Genomic DNA, 17,109 nt, shown 5'->3' on the forward strand with positions numbered 1-17,109 from the left:
CAGAGAATTTTCAGTCATATTTTGTAAAGGACATCAGAAGGGAGATTCACTTTAGGCCAAAGGGAATAGGTTTGCAGATTCAGCTAATCCAGCTGCTGCCCATTTACCCCTGACTATGGCACCTTTAATCTCCCAGTTCCCTGATTCTTATACCCCTTCATATAGCTCACAGGAACAAGTCTTTGCAGAAGAAAGAGGATACACCCTTTCTACTTCTGGCTGGTTTCAAACACCCTCAAATCAACTTTTAATCCCAGAAGCAAGTCAGTGGAAACTGATTTTTTGGTCTACACCAAGCTACCCACTTAGGAAGAAATGCTCTTCAATCCTTTGTGAAATACATTTTTACTGGTCACAAGGTGGAAGAAACTATCAGGCAGATCTACCAGGCTTGCCCAGTTTGTGCCCAAGTAAATCCTGAAGGAGCTGTTAAACCTCCCCCTCTTTTGAAGCCTGTTCAGAGAAGGGGGACATACCCAGGGGAAGACTGGCAAATAGACTTTACACATATTCCCCCCTGCAGAGGTTTTACGTTGCTTTTGGTCTTTGTTGAAACCTTTACTAAATTAGTAGAAGCTTTTCCCTGCAGGACTGAGAAAGCTCAGGAGGTATCAAAGTGCTTGCTAAAGAACTTTGCTCCTAGCATTTTCCCTCTTGCTTTTCTTGATGTCATTCTGTGGCCCCTGCCAGCATGATGTTAACTCCTTCTTAGGCTTTTAGGCTAGGGACCTCTGTAGGCAATGGGGGGCATTCATGATTCTTGGGTAGGCCATCAGCATCCTCAGTACAGTCCACAGATGGGACCTGATGCATTATTTGCAAAGGCTCCATTCCTAAATGTCACCATCTCCACCCTGGATGTCACCCCATTTTTAACCTGCTCATGAGATTTGTTTCCTCCAGGCTCCAAACTATGAACTTCCAACTACTCGTTCAGTCTAAAGATCATAGGACAGATGACTTGGACACTCAATATCCCCTAGATGTTGCTGCTGCTACCTTTGGATCTTGCACTTCCCCTTCTGGCCTGAACCCCCATTGAGCATAAGAACAGCTCTGCGGTCCTTGTCAGTTTGAAACAGCTTCAGAAGATGAGACCTCCATCTTTTTGCCCCAAATGAATTTGAGGTAACTGCTTGAAAGGGGAATGATGTAATAGGACTCTGTGTTTCTCTGATCTTTGTGGAGAGTGGGCCACCTGGACTGGGGAAATTCCTAAAAATGATCCCCACCCACCTGAATCTTCTGGCTCTGGAAAACTACCTGGTTCACATGGGAAGCTCCTACTTTGATCTGGGAATTACTGTGTTCTAGGAAACAATCACCACCCTTATTGATTTGGAAATTAGCCCCTAATTGCTCCCTAGCCCCAAACCATAGAAGGCTAAATAAAAAACAAGACTCTATACCCAAATCTTTGCTATCTTCCTAATCAGGAAGCAGTTCACTGAGAAAAAGGGAAAACATGTAGTTTTTTTATAGCTTGTTAAAACCTACCAAAATTTATATTTTTCTGTCATGACCTTTGAGAACCCCTTCCACTCTAGTATGTCATATCAGAGTAGGACCTTCGTGAAAGCTCCAAATATTGGTTCATATTATCCACAGATGAATATAATTATCTGGTGCATTATTTAAATTGCATAATTACAGAGATTTTTACTTAGTTTTGTCAGGTATAATATCCTCTTTTTCTTCTGTTGTTTTTTTTAATCTAGGAGTCATGTATTATCAATGATAATGAAAATATTGAAACCCAACTAATTTATTTTTGTTATTTTTTTCAATATTATTTGAAATTTTGGGACTTAGTCATTCCTAAAGTCACTCTTTACTACTTACATTTAAATTAAATGTTTATTCAATCTATGAAAATACGCCCTCTCCTTGCACACTGAAAAGAAAGAAAAATCAATCTCTTGTTATAAACATGTATAGTCAAGTAAAAAAAACAACAAAACTCCCATTGACCATGTGAAAAAAAAAAGTCTGAATCTGTATATCACTTCTCTTTCAGGGAATGGGTTGCCTGTTTCATTATGAATCCTTTGGAATCATATTGATCAGCATGCTCAAATCATTCAAAATTGTTTGATTTACAATAATTTCATTATTGTATAAATTATTTTTTAATTACTTTGAGTTAGTTCATACAGGTCTTTCTCATTTCATCATTACTTTAGTCTTAGTCATGTCTGGCTTTTCATGACCCTATTTGGGGTTTTCTGGGTAAAGATACTGGAAGGGTTTCCCATTTCCTTCTCTACTTCATCTTACAGATAAAGAACTGAAACAAACAGTTAAGTGACTTGCTCAAGGTTGTACAATTAGTAAGTATCTGAGGACAGATTAGAACTCTGAAAGATTAGTCTTTATACTGAACCACCTAACTGTCCTTCCACTGTGCCACCTAGCTTCCCTAGCCATCTTAGGTTTCTCAAAAGATATTCCTTTCGCTATTTCTTGTAAGCAAATGATATTCAATTACATTAATATTTTATAACATACCCATATCCCAATTTATAGGAACTCCTTAGTTTCGAAATTTTTTGTGAGTGTAGTTTCCTTTCCCCTTTAATCTACTTGGATTATAGACCAAATATTGGTATTACTAAGTCAAAGGGTATTTACAGATTAATAACTTTTGGAGTATAATTCCAAAATCCTTTCCAGAATAGTTGAAGCAGTTTCATCAATAGTATTTTAATATACCTATTTTTCTACAGACTTCCAGCATTTATCATTTTCCTCTTTTGCCAACTTCATCAATCTATTGGGTATGAAGCTTTAATTAACACTTTCTTATCATTTAGAAATTTTTCATATTTTTGAAAGCTTAGATTTCTTCCTCTGAAAAGTTCCTGCTTATATCATTTGACCATGTAGCAATTGAGGAATGGACTTTATTCATGTAACTTTGAATTAGTTCCCTAAATCTCTTAAGAGACCTTTATCAGAGAGAAATATGCTGCAAAGATTCTTTCTTTCCAATTTTCTGCTTCTCTTCTAATTTTAGCTACACTACTTTGATTTATGTAAAAACATTTAAATTTTGTATAATTAAAGTTGTCCATTTAACCTCCTGTGAATTTTTCTATTTCTTGTTTGGTTATGAGCCCATGATTTCCTCAGTCATATTTCTTACTATAAATTTTTTTTTTGCTCATAGTTTATGGAAAAATGCATATACCCATTTGGAGCCTCTCTTTGTATGCAGTGAAATAATTAATCTATACTTAATTTCTGCCAGGCTATTTTTCAGTTTTTGCCTCAATCACTAGGATCTTTGCATTTATCAAAAACTAAGTTATTATGCTCATTTGCTTCTATATATTGTGTGTGCTTCCTTTCTAAAAAGGATTATCACTTCCACACTTCAACGTACAATCTTCTGCAAGTCCACACAATTACAAATAACATTATTTCCAGTTACTATATCTAGTATATTTCTCTCATAAGACCAATCTTTCCACCCACGCTCAAAGTGGTGAAAGAGAGCTAGACTTTTTGGGAGGTAGGTCACTGCCTGTCTTGCTATGACTATCTGAATTTGTCTGTACTGTCTGCTTGCCACTCCCCCTCCTCTTTCTCTGCACACACAATAATAACATTTCACCTGCCACTCCTATCTCAACCTAATTTATATTGAGCACAAGAATTCCTAGTTAAAAGGCTTTTTAAAGACAAAATCTATGTCCTATTTTAACTTTTTATCTCCTACAGAACTAGTATTACACTCTTTATCTAGAAAATGCTTAATAAATGTTTGGGTTATTTATAACTCTAGTCATTGCTTAAGATTTCAAGTGCTTAAGATTGAGTGCTATTAGCAAGAATTTTATTCCAATTAACAGTATTATAATATATGTGGCCAATAGAAACTTTATTGCTATGGCAAACTAATTCTGCTTTTATCTTAATTATGACAATGTAATACATAAGATGGAAGACAAATAATGGAGTGTAAAGTTTATTAAATAGTTACGCACTTCCACCTCATCTGTAGTTTGCCATCCATCATGTCTATGGAGAAGAAAAAGGTCCTCTGTACAGACATTAGAATTTATAATCTCATTCTTTATGCCTAGGTCATAAACCCATTTTGACCTTATCTTGGTGTTAAGTGTGGGTTAATGCCTAGTTTCTGTCATACTAATTTCCAATTTTCCCAGAAATTTTTGTCAAATAATGCATTCTTATCCCCAAAACTGGGTAGACATTAGAGTTTTCAAATTTACTTGCATGAAACATTACGGTGATAAATATTCATTCTTGTCAACTGCAGGTATGTAATATTTAGCATTTATAAGTACAATTAACAAGGGGGATGATATTTATTGATGTGTTCAGGGTAACAATTCCTAATTCCAAATGATGTGTTTGGAGTTCAGACATCAGATAATGAGATTTAGGAGAACAATTGGTTTGGTCATGTGAAGAATTTACAATGGCCATTTTCTTTGACAAAAGATAAGTTTATTTAGGAGAAGAGGTACAATAGATACCAGGAATGGTAAATATGAAATAGAATTAGGAAAGCATAGACTTAGCAAGGAAGGGGATTTCAACAAGTGACAATGAAAAAAGACAAATTCCTCAGTGAAACTCACAATTAACCAGGAGAAAGGGAATACTCCATAAGATGGAAGTATGCTTTTTAACCCACAGGCTAAATCCATAGAAGAGTTTGGCAAAATGTTAGTTATAAGAAAGAGAAAGACTTCATGAGGAAGCATGGGGGGAATGAGCAGAAAGACACCATGAAAACAAGGGGAAGGGGTAAGGAGAAAGACATAATGAGGTAGAATACCATGGAGGGCTATAATCCCTAAAAGGGTTTCAGCAAGGATAGGGTGAATCACAGATTTATAGGGGAAATTTAACCTCAGGAGTTTGACTTAACTTGGATTTCTGGCTGGTTCTAGCAAGATGGGATTACCCACAGCCTCCACAGAGGATGGGATTGAAAGGTTAAACTGATCCCCATCAATTCCCTTCCCTGTTTGCCTCAGACAAATTGAGCACTGGGAAAGACATTAGCTGACCTCAATAATCCTGACCTATGTCTTGCTGCACTAGACTCAGATGACCTTAGAAAAGAGAGACTAAAGACGGCACAGCTCTGCCTTACTTAATTCAATTCACTTGCAAATCAAAACATCACCTTCCTGAAGTCCTTGATTCTCTTCAAGAATAAAAAATTAACAAAAACAATATCTATCCCTAATGTTTAGCACAGAGTCTGCTATATTACCTTTATGTAATGTGTGACTAATAAATTCTTATTGAATGATTAAATAACCATGTGTGGGAGAAGGTCTGGAAAAAGTTGAAATGGTATGAAAAAAAGAGAATAGAAAGTTTTTCGCGAATCAAGAGAAAGTTCTTTAAAAATGATCTTTTTCTTTACTCTGTTTTTAAGAAGAACCTCTTCAGGAAATAATGACTACTTCAGTTACATATTACATCACAATATGACTGTTTTTACTTTGAAATTTAAATACAAATACAGACTTATATATACATAAATGCATTCATAAAATATTATGCTATTACATAAAAATTTATTTAACTGTTTTCCCCATAATTAGCTCAGCATAGGGGATTAAACAGCTGTTAAACATGTTGTAAGTAAATCTATAAAGGGAAATGAAATATTTTCAGCACAAATAGTATCATAGGAATAAAGTGCCTAAAAACAAAAGAAACCAACTAAATGAAAAGTAGTGGATACCCCAGCCACAACTCATCAATTTGTGCAGAGGAGAAAGCATATTTTGTAGGCTATTGTGGGAATCCTCATAGCTAGAGCAGTAGGTGGTAACATGGAACAGAATCCTAGCATTTCCAGAATATGGTACTTACTTATAGCCTTTATAACGGTGCTGGACTAGAACTGAACACTACAAATTACAATAAGAAAAGCTATGTCTTTATAGTTTCAATTGGTGACAACCTAAAGGGGGACTGAAAAAATAAGAAGAAACTTTTTCTTCCATTGTTATGCTTCTTTCAGTTAATTTTTTATATCTCTTCCCCAATTTCAAACTCCACTTTTTAAAAATCTTTAGAACTATATGCCCCCAGTTCAGTTTTAAACTTTTAGAGAAAAGGCAAGAAAGTTAAACCAAACTGTTTACTGTGTCTCTTCAAAACTGGCATTTAATACAGAATATAAATCACTGGGGGAGCCTGTTATTCCTTCAGGAATGCAATTACATAGGGTCAAATAAAACATGAAAGAATCTAACAAGTTTTAAAATGTAGTATGTTCTCAAAACTAAGGAAGAAGGCATGTGAAGCAGTTCAAATATGCTAACATTCACATATTGTCCTATAGGAGAGGATTAAAAGGAGAGTTCTGTTTTTTATTGATTATTTTGTTAAGTATCAACATGTAAGTTCAACCTAGGCTACATACCACTTTGTTCTCTAGGCTTTACCTAATGTGACTTTGTATTTAAAGCAGGTGTATGGCAATGCTATCCTTTTCAGTGACATTCAAATCTCATTACTAGCACTGCCCTCCACTTAACATGTTATAAAAATGCTTGTATGCTCATATTAAATGACCATTAGCTTTTTATTTCCCCTTATTGGCAGATCCTGCTCTAACAGAAGCATAAATCTATGACTTGGGAAGTCAGGAAAAAGTAAAAGTTGGTATTGTGTTGAAGAATTTCCAAATTTATAAATTGCATAGCTTTAATGCAGTACCAGGATTCTAGATTTTTCTTATTTTTAGTTGTTTATGTCTAAATCATGAAACCATTTTGATCTTATCTTGGTTTAGGGTGTTAGGTATTGGTCAGTGCCTAGTTTCTGCCATACTAATTTCCAATTTTCCCAGCAATTTTTGTCAAATAATAAATTCTTATCCCTGAAGCTGCGGTTTTTGGATTTAGCATAGATTATTGTGTCTTGTGAATCTAGCATATTCCACTGATCAAGTACTTTTTTTCTTAGTCAATACCAAATGGTTTTGATGACTGCTGCTTTATTATATAGTTTAGGTTTTGTATTTTAATAAAATGGTGGAAGCAGAGGTTAAAGAGAAGGTATGAGCAGAGGTGAAAGTTCAGGAAGGAATGCCAACTAAAAACAAAACAAGCAAATCAGATGAGTTTAGATTCCTGTGTGACTTTAGATTCCTGCTGACTTTTATAAATCAGTTCACACTTCTCCAGAGAAATATGGCTTTAAGATAGTTGTAATATGATTAAAATTTGATTTTATTTCTCTCATTTGTTTAAGGAAAATCAGGTTCTTAGAACTCTAAAGAATAGAAGAAAATATCTATTTTACATTGACTGCCTTAACCTGGTTTTAGTGCCTCCCAGAATATGCTGGTTTATATTATCTCATTCTCAAGATGACTCCAGCAAGAAGGAGAGTCTTTAAAGCAGGGATTCTTCCTTTGTTTTGTGTCAGAGATCCTTTTGGCAGTCTGGTGCCCCCCTTTTTACTTAATTTTATTAAAAAAAATTAATAACGAGAGAACCAGGAGATCATTATACATGGCAACAGCAAGATTATATAATGATCAATTCTGATGGATGTGCCTCTCTTTAACAATGAGATGGTAAAGGCTAGTTGCAATGGTCTTAGGATGAAAAAATGCCAACTGCACCTATGGAAACTGAGTGTGGATCACAACATAGTATTTTCACTCTTTTTGTTGTTGTTTGCTTGTATCTTGTTTTCTTTCTCATTTTTTTCCTTTTTGATCTGATTTTACTTGTGCAGTATGATATTTGTGGAAATATGTATAGAAGAATTGCACATGTTTAACATATATTGTATTACTTGCTGTCTAGGGGAAGTAGTGGGGAGGGAGAAGAAGGGAGGAAAAAAATTTGGAAAAAAAGGTTTTGCAAGGTTGAATGTTGAAAATTATCCATGCATATGTTTTGAAAATAAAAAAGTTTTAATGAAAAATAATTATTTAATTACAAAAATAAGTAAAAAAAAATAAAAAATAACTTTTTAATTGTAAAACAATTTTTAGCATTCATTTTTATAAAATTTTGAGTTTTTCATTTTTCTTCTTCCCTTCCTCCCTTCCCCTCTTCATAAAATGTTAGATAATTTGATATAGATTATACACATGCTGTCATAGAAAACATATTTCTATGTTAGTCATGGGAAACAGATCACAAAGGAAAAAAAACATGAAAAATAATAAAGTGAAAAAAATATACTTTGATCTGTATTCAGATTCCCTAAGTTCTTTACCTGGATGTGGATAGCATTTTTCTTCATGAGTCCTTTGTACTTGTCTTGGATCATTGTGTTGCTGAAGAGAGATGAATCATTTATAGTTGATCATTACAGAATGTAACTTATACTATCTACAATGTTTTCCCATTTCTTCTCATTTTACTTTGCATCAGTTCATACAAGTCTTTCCAGATGTTTCAGAAATCTGATGTTCACTATTTCTTATTGCACAATAACATTCCATTATATTAATAATCCATAGCTTGTTCAGTCATCCCCCAATTTATGAGCTTCCTTTCACATTCCAATATTTTGCCACTATGAAAAAACTGCTATAAATATTTTTTGGACATGTAGGTATTTTTTTCCCTTTTTTACAATTTGGATACACTTAATATTGGTATTGCTGGCTCAGAGAATATTTAGTTTGGTTGAGCTTTGGGCATAATTCCAAATTGCTATCCATAATGGATGGATAGTACACAACTCCACCAGCAGTGTCCCAATTTTCCAACATTTATCATTTTGTCATTATCATATTAACCAATCTGATAGATATGAGATGGTATACCATAGGTGCCTTTTAAGAAAAATATTTTTAAATAATTGCAGGAAATAGTAAATTTCAATTATCAGTGAAAAAAAAAGTATGTATATATATATCTTTTCCTCATCTAACTTTCTGACTTGGAATAAAGACATTTTGTCATTTGACCTTGGAATAAAGACAGGGTTAGAATATGTTTCAGTTCTCTGTCATGATCTTCATTCTATTTTGAATCAACAGCTTCACATTCTCTTAGATTGTTCAATCCTACTGTGGTTTGGATCTCTATAGTAGATCCCAATGTATGAGGGTGAGGGAATGGTGAGGGAAAATGTCTGTCTTTACATAAATCAGAATTATGACAGTCTCAGGTCTGAATGTAGCTCCTAAGAACTTCATAACTATAAACAGTACGATGTTGCAGTGGAATCAAATTCATTTAACTTCCTTCTCTAAGCTCTTTGGTATTGTGCTGGCAGCACAGTTAGAAATATATTGATATCAGGAAATATTCTACACTTGCCCTTTTGTTTTGTTCCAATGGAAGTATCAGGCTAAATTTTGTGCACCGAAAATGTGTCAGAGCATAATAGTAAACAAGAAAACATATCAAAATGTTCTTATGCCTGTAATAATAATTTTGATTTATACAGAGTTTTTAAGGTTTATAAACTTGCCAATTGTGCAAACAGAAATCTATTCATTTTCTAGACCTAAAAATGTTTACATGGTTCAGACTTTCTCTATGAACACCAATGATTATGGCAGCAAAGAGAACAAACCAATAGGTATAAAAACATATGCTTTGGCTTAGCTAAACCCCAAAGGCAAAAGAAAGAATGCTCTCAACTTTTTAGAAATAGGAAATACTACTTTCTGAGAAAAAAATCTCCCTTCCACTTGCTCCTGGGATGTAAATATTACACGATTGTTCCAACTATTCTAAAATCTGAAATCAGAATCTCTAGGAACTCGAAACTTTTCATCTTAGCCCTCCCACAGCTGTTCACTGGCTTTGGGCAAGTCATTTTTTTACCTTAATTGCTTCATCTGTAAAATGGATAATAACAATTTTTATCTACTTTAGAAGAGTTTTGTTGGAATTAATGAATGTTTATAAAACATTCAGAGTTCAACACATGAAAGACAGTCTAGGATTGCAAAGGGTTATTATAAATATTTTTTTTAACACATATACATGCATGTATTAGTGAGCAAATAGACATCTGAGAATCCTTATTTTTGAAGTATTATTCTAGTAGACATCCAGATCAATAGATTTTTGATTTTGTATAGATATATACAATCTCATGAAGAAAGGTTCCATCAATAATAATTATCTCAGGAGAATGGTCTATGTGTTGCTTGTATAAAATTAACCACAGTCAATTGTATGATCTTTTCTCAGAAGCCCAGATTGGGCAATGCAGTGATTTTCCTAAATCCCCTCAGGCTAGCTTGATTTCTCCTAGAAAGGAGAAAAATGGAACTCTTTTCTTAGACTCATTAATGTGCCAACTTGAAAAAACAGACCCAGATGACATTACTATGAATTTTGTTCTATGTTACTACATTACATATGGTTTCAGAAAAATCTTACAGGAATAATCCAACATAATTTTGGGGATGACAAGATCCTGTCTTGTGTCTATCCTCTTCTAATCAAGGACTCCCTTGCCCATTTACTAGTCACATTCTATCTACCATCTCTCCTTCTGGCACCTCATAGTGTTGTAATGATTAAAAAATAACATCAACAACAAAAACCTACCCTGGAGAGAATTGCAACATCTGATTCCTAGGAGAAAATTACATAACTTGTATTTTTATGATCAAAGGGGGAAGATGTAAATGGAAGTTATGTGAGGAAGTGTAAATTCCTGCCTAGTTCAGGACATAACTAAAAAGCCGTTTCTAAATATGTGAAGATGTAGACACTCTATTTCTCTTTCCAGGAAAAAAAAAATAGCTTATGAGACTAAGCAAGCTTTTCTGTATAAACTTACACATTTTCAGTGCTGTTACAGCCATCATAAAGTTCTGCTTAAACAAAAATAAAATGAAAATTTAGTTTTACAAAACTAAATCTATAATCTCAATGAAATAAACTTTTAATATCCTAACTATGAGAGAAGATTCTTAATGCCAGGCTGACCCTGAGCATAGGGGGAATAGTTAGCAACCTATGAGATAAAAGGTGTTGAAAGACCTCCTTGACCCAAAATATCTTCCTCCCTGATCTGGCAGGATGCTTGAACTTTCTTGTACTTATTCTCATTACAATGTGGTCTCCAGAATGTCTTGTGTCTGCATGTATTTAATTTCTTTTTTATGTGAAATTAATAAATATCTACAAACATAAACATTTCAAAGTGCAAATAAAAAAGGAAATGAACTACAAATTTCTGTTATGTACCATTTCTCTCCATATCCATATATGTATGTGTATACATGTGCATGTGTGTATATATGTATATATCCTCCACTTTTGGTATATTTCAAATTTAACATGGTTTTCCTAACATTGATATGCAGTGTGTCACTTTTTGAACTTCATTCTGCTCTTTTCTGTTGAGTTTTAATGAATCATTGATGATCTTTTCTTCCTTTTTTTGTTTTTTAACATCAATATCACTAACAAATTCTCCCTACTTTCCCACTTTAAAAGAAAAAAAAAATAAAAAGCCTTCTCTTTTAGAAATAAGTACTGTTTCAAAAGACAAATACATAAATTCTCTGTATTTGAAAAAGTTTGTTTCATTATATTATCTCTAGTTAGTTAGCTTTCTGTCAAGAGGTAGGAAGCAGAAACTTTTCAATTTCATGCAATCAAAATAGTCCATTTTATCTTCTATGGTCTTCTCTATCTCCTGTGACTTGTCAAGGGTCACACAATTGGAAATTATCTATGGATAGATTTGGATCTAGCTAGACTCCAATTCAAAATCTTCCTGATTCTAACCCGATTAATTTTCATTGATGCCAAGAAGACTATCATGTCATTGGCAAAAAGTGACAAACTGTTTCCCCTTTTTGTTTATTCTAATTTCTTTAATTTACAATTATCTCTTCCACATCATGAGTCTCCCCATCACAGTTTCAATATATCACAAGTTGGCATATGAAATTAAATGGGAATTTGGGGGGAATTTTTTGGAAGCTACAGACCACATGCAAAAGCCAGCAGATGTCACAAAAAATTTAGAAACTCAGAAATGTATGAAATATATGTATAGCATCATATAATCTCAAAACTAAAATTTTACTATAAGGCATTATAAACATTGGCCAAAATTACCCCCTTCCATACTCCAAGACTCTAAATGCTAAATAGTATCTTTTAAGAGAAGTTCCCTTGGCTCAGGGAGGTATAGAAAATGCAAATGCTCCCCTAAATACTATACAAGTCAGGAACTTTAAGAAGGAAACGAACCCCTTAAGAGAAGATCCCACCAGACTAGCAGAACAATTTGACCAATACCTGGATCCTAATCTTTTTACCTGGGAAGAACTTATGTCTACTTTGAACGCTCTTTTCTCACAAGAAAAGAGGGGACTAATTAGTGGAGCAGCTATGAAAAAGTGAGATAAAAAACACCTTCCAGCTGCAGGAGTAGTCTTGGCTGACCAGAAATATCCTTTAGTAGATCTGAAATGAGATCACAATAACCCTGTACATTGGGGAAGTTTGAGGAATCTTAGAGAATTGATAATTACAGGAATTTGAAATGCAGTACCCAAGACACAGAACATGAAAAAAGCCTTTGTGGTGACTAAGGGGAAGGATGAGTCACCAGCTGAATATCTGAATAGATTAAAAGATAGCATAAGGAAATATTCTGGGTTTGATCCTGATGACCCAGGAGCAGAAATTGCACTTAGTGACCAATGCATGGCCAGATATCAAGAAGAAGTTACAGAAATTTGAGGGATGAAATAATAAGAGCCTTTTCAATCTATTGGAAGAGGTCACCAAGGTAATTGTTAGGAGAGATGATGAAAAACAAAAGCAGAAAACCAAAATCTTATTCTAAATGCTACAGGGAATTGCAAAGAATGAAGAAAAGCCAGCAGGACAAGTCCCCAAGGTATATTTAGGAAGAAACAGGAGGTCTGTTGTCTCTGCTAGCAGAAAGCTTTTGAAATTTTGGGAATCTCAAAAATAAGGACATATACTAAAAGATTGTCCCCAGGGGAGAAGGGAACAGCAGATATATTTCCTTGTTGAACTTGATGAAAATTAGGGAAGTCAGGGGTTCTTGAAAGATACACATCAGGAACCCTTGATAAATTTAAGGATGGGGCTCCATCAGGAAGCTGTTGTGTTCTTAGTAGAAACTGGGGCATCAAGATCCTTGGTGACCTGTTTGCCTGAGGGGGTTAGATTATCTAAGGAGACCTTGGTGATTTCTGGGATTAAAGGAGAAAATTTTCTTGTACCTGTGACCATGTTCTGTAAAATTCTTATGGGAAAAAGGGAAACATTGGGCAGATTTGGGCTCATCTCAGAAGCAGGAGTAAACTTGCTGGGTAGAGATTTGATAACTAAACTAGAAATTGTGTTGATTCCACAGGGACCCAATATATACCCCAGTAGAATGGCATTAATGAATGAGAAAGAGCAGACTAGGATAAACCCTGATGTTTGAGCGGGGCCTGATAATCCAGGTAGAGCAGACATAGTTCCAATAAAGATCACTTTGAAAGACCCTAGGGAGGTATGAGGATCAGGCAATATCCTATTTCCCTATATGGAAGGAAAGGTTTGCAACTTGTAATACAAGGCTTATTGAGAAATGGATTAATAGGCAATGAGGAAACCAAATTATCATTCTTTGCTGATGATATGATGGTATACTTAGAGAACCCCAGAGATTCTACTAAAAAGTTATTAGAAATAATCCACACCTTTAGCAAAGTTGCAGGAGAAATGGATTAAAAGACCCCTGTATTTCACCCTTCAGTGCACCTATACTTTCTGTCAAGAAGAAGGGTGGAAAATACAGGTTAGTTCAGGATTTGAGGGAGATTAACAAGATTGTGTTACCAACCCTTCCCCGTAGTTTCAGACCCATATACCATTTTGGGCCAGATTAGCAGTACTGTCAAGTGGTTCAGTGTATTGGACTTGAAGGATGCATTCTGGAGCTGTCCTTCAAAGGAGAATGAATAGTAGAAATCCCTTTGCTTTTGAATGGAAGACCCAGAAACTGGAAGAAAGAAGCAATCGAGGTGGTATGTTTTACCCCAGGGCTGAGTCCTGGAATTTGTTTGGTCAAGTCCTTGAAAATTGCATGAAAGACTTTTGCCCAGTAATGGGCAATATGTGGATGATCTATTAGTAATGTGGGAACAAAAGGGAACACCCCAGTAGTTGTATCATTGATCTATTAAATTTCTTGGGGAAATTGGAGTTTAGAGTATCAAAAAGGAAATTACAGTTATGTAGAGGGAGGTAAAATATTTAGGATATTTGATTAGTGAGCAACAAGAGATTTGACCATGACAGAATTTAGACAATATTACACACACCCAAACCTAAGACAAAGAAAGAGCTATGCAAATTCATGGTATTAGTAGGATACTGCTGGACATGGATAAATTCTAACACCACTATGTTGGAATCCTAGTGTTAACTCAACTTGAAACAAGGTGATAACTCAAGGGAGATGTTAGAATCCTAGTGTTAACTCAATGTAATTGATACAATGCTTGTGTTCACACCTTTATTCATTGGAGTTCACATGTTTAGAAGATTTCAGGGTTTAATATGAGATATCCGAATTCACACCTCCCTTGAAGCTCTTAGGGCCAGAGAGCACTCTGGGAAGACATCCATAATCCCTCTCTCTTGTATCTCACAATTCCTCTCTCTCATATATAAGAAACAGACAGAGGCTCTTGGACAGAATTCAGCTGAATTACATGAAGAGTGGAGCTGAATTTAGATTGAGAAGGAAGCATCAAGTGAGTTTAGCTGGAAGCCCTCTCTGAGTGAGGAGTTTACTTCAGAACATTGACTGGGGTAGGAGGGGAGCACTCTGGGAGATTGAGAGCCAGAAGCCCTCTCTCAGAGGCAAGACAGATTCAACTTGGAGCTGAATTGGAGGCTGAAGAAAGCAGAGGCAGAAGCAAAGGACAAAGCAGCAAGAGCTCTTGGAACCAAGCAGAGAGATAAGCCTCTAAGAAAAGTAACTGAGCTATACTGGAAGGAGAAAATAAACACTTGCATTTTATCAGCTGGCTGCATTTTGGGTGATTATTTACTCTTAACTTAAACTAAGGCTGCCTCCAGAAAACCTCCCCCGAGAAACCTGCTTTCTCCTAGAGAGAACAATCATATTATATATTTTAAAAAGAAGAAAATCACCACACCACTATCAATAAAACTTGTGTAAACACCTGCTAGAGGAAAGTCTAAATTCTATTATGTGGTGTTGGAATCCTTACAAAGTGTTAAAGCATTAGAGTTGCTAGAGACAATAATTATCTAATTTAGCATGGCACTTAGCAAATCCTCTAGCTCACTAATGTATTTAAGTACTCATTGGAGTTCACACTTTTGGGAGATTCACAAACCAGAAACCCATAATCCCACTCTCAGATACTATAATCCCATTCTCTCAGAGGAGGAGTCAACCTTTTATACCTAGCATAAAAAGAGCTTCAGTGAGCCAGTCAGTCAGTTCAGCAGAAGCCCACTCTCGGAGGCAAGTCAGATTCATTCCAACTTTAACCTTGGTGCTGGCTGGAGGCTGAAGGACAAACCTTTGGATTTGGAGACATTCGGAGGGAGCTTTTGGAACCAAGCAGAGAGATAGGCCACCAAGAAAACTAACTGGGCTATTTTGGAGGAAGCAATAAAAGATCTGAACTTTTAACACCTGGCTGCATTTGGGGTGATTATTGATCTGAACCAAAACTAAGGCTGCCTCCAGAAAACCTCCCCAAGAAAAATGCTCACAGAGAACTATTATAGTAAAGAAGAGAACACCACATATTGGTGCCTGAACAGGTACTGACAGGCCCCTCAGTGGATTTCAGTGGAAAAGCCTCCGATCCTGAATCCAGTAGAAAAGTCTTCTTGACCCAGAAATTAGGGTGAGTACAACAAAGAAATTTTGTTAAAAGAGTTAAAGTAGAATTTCAGCTAAGATGGGACAAATATTTAGAAAACAGCCTTCTATTTCTGTTCAAGGAAAATGTTTAGAGAGCATTGTCTAGGTTATGAAAAGCCAAGGTTTGATTATAATTTTGCAGCAGATCACTGAACTTTTAGAAACTGTAAAGAACATATGTCCTTGTTTCTCTCTGGAAAAAGAATTGGATCTAGATGAGTGGAAATTAGTAGGAGAGGATCTTTGTCAATTCTATAATAAAAATGGACCTGACTCAATTTCCAAAGACATACTTAATACATATAATTTAATACAACTGGCATTAGGAAATTTTATAAGTGTTAAAATAAGGAAAAAGAAGAAACAGCAAGAAGGGGAATTGGCAACTAAACTAGGTGAAAAGCAGGAAGAATCAGATAAGAATGGAGTTAAGTACAATTCTGAGTGTGATACTTCACAGCAGGAGAAATTAGATCATTCCACATCTCATGACCCTCCCCCCTCAATTAACCCTTCATGGGTGGAGGAAGAAGGGGGAAGGAGAGAGGCAAAAACACAACCAGCATCTCTTGTGAAGCAGAATATGACAAGATTAGAAAAAGCATTAATTTAAGGCAAAAAATGAAGGGGAAGATATATCTGATTTTATAAATGTATATCCTGTGATTGAAAAGTTTGACTCTTCAGGTCAAAAAGAGAGAAAATACACTCCTTTTAATTTGGAAAAAATTAAAGATTTGAAAAAGTGTTGCACTCTTTATGGGGCTACATCCTCTTATGTTAAGCTGTTACTAGATAATTTGTCTTGTGAAATCTTAACCCCAAATGATTGGAAATCCATAGCTAGAACATGTTTAGAACCTGGACAAAATTTGTGTGGCTTTCGGAGTTTCATGAATTATGTAGGATTCAAGCCCAATGCAATAGGCCAACAGGAGCTATTAGATAAATCACTTTTGACCGACTAGCTGGTGAAGGTCAGTATGGAGATAATTCAGAACAGGTTTATTATCCCATAACTGTGTATGAGCAAATTTCTAAGGCTGCAATAAAAGCTTAGAGTTCTCTCCCCGGACAAAAATAAGGTCCCAATGAATCTTTTGCAGATTTTGTGGGACGTTTGCAAACAGCTGTAATAAGAACCATTGGAGATAATGCAGCAACAGAAATAATGACCAGACATCTGGTTAGGAAAATGCCAATGAGGTTTGCAAAAGAATTATA

The sequence above is a fragment of the Antechinus flavipes genome, chromosome 2, assembly GCF_016432865.1.
Source record: "Antechinus flavipes isolate AdamAnt ecotype Samford, QLD, Australia chromosome 2, AdamAnt_v2, whole genome shotgun sequence".
Lineage (NCBI taxonomy): Eukaryota > Metazoa > Chordata > Mammalia > Dasyuromorphia > Dasyuridae > Antechinus > Antechinus flavipes.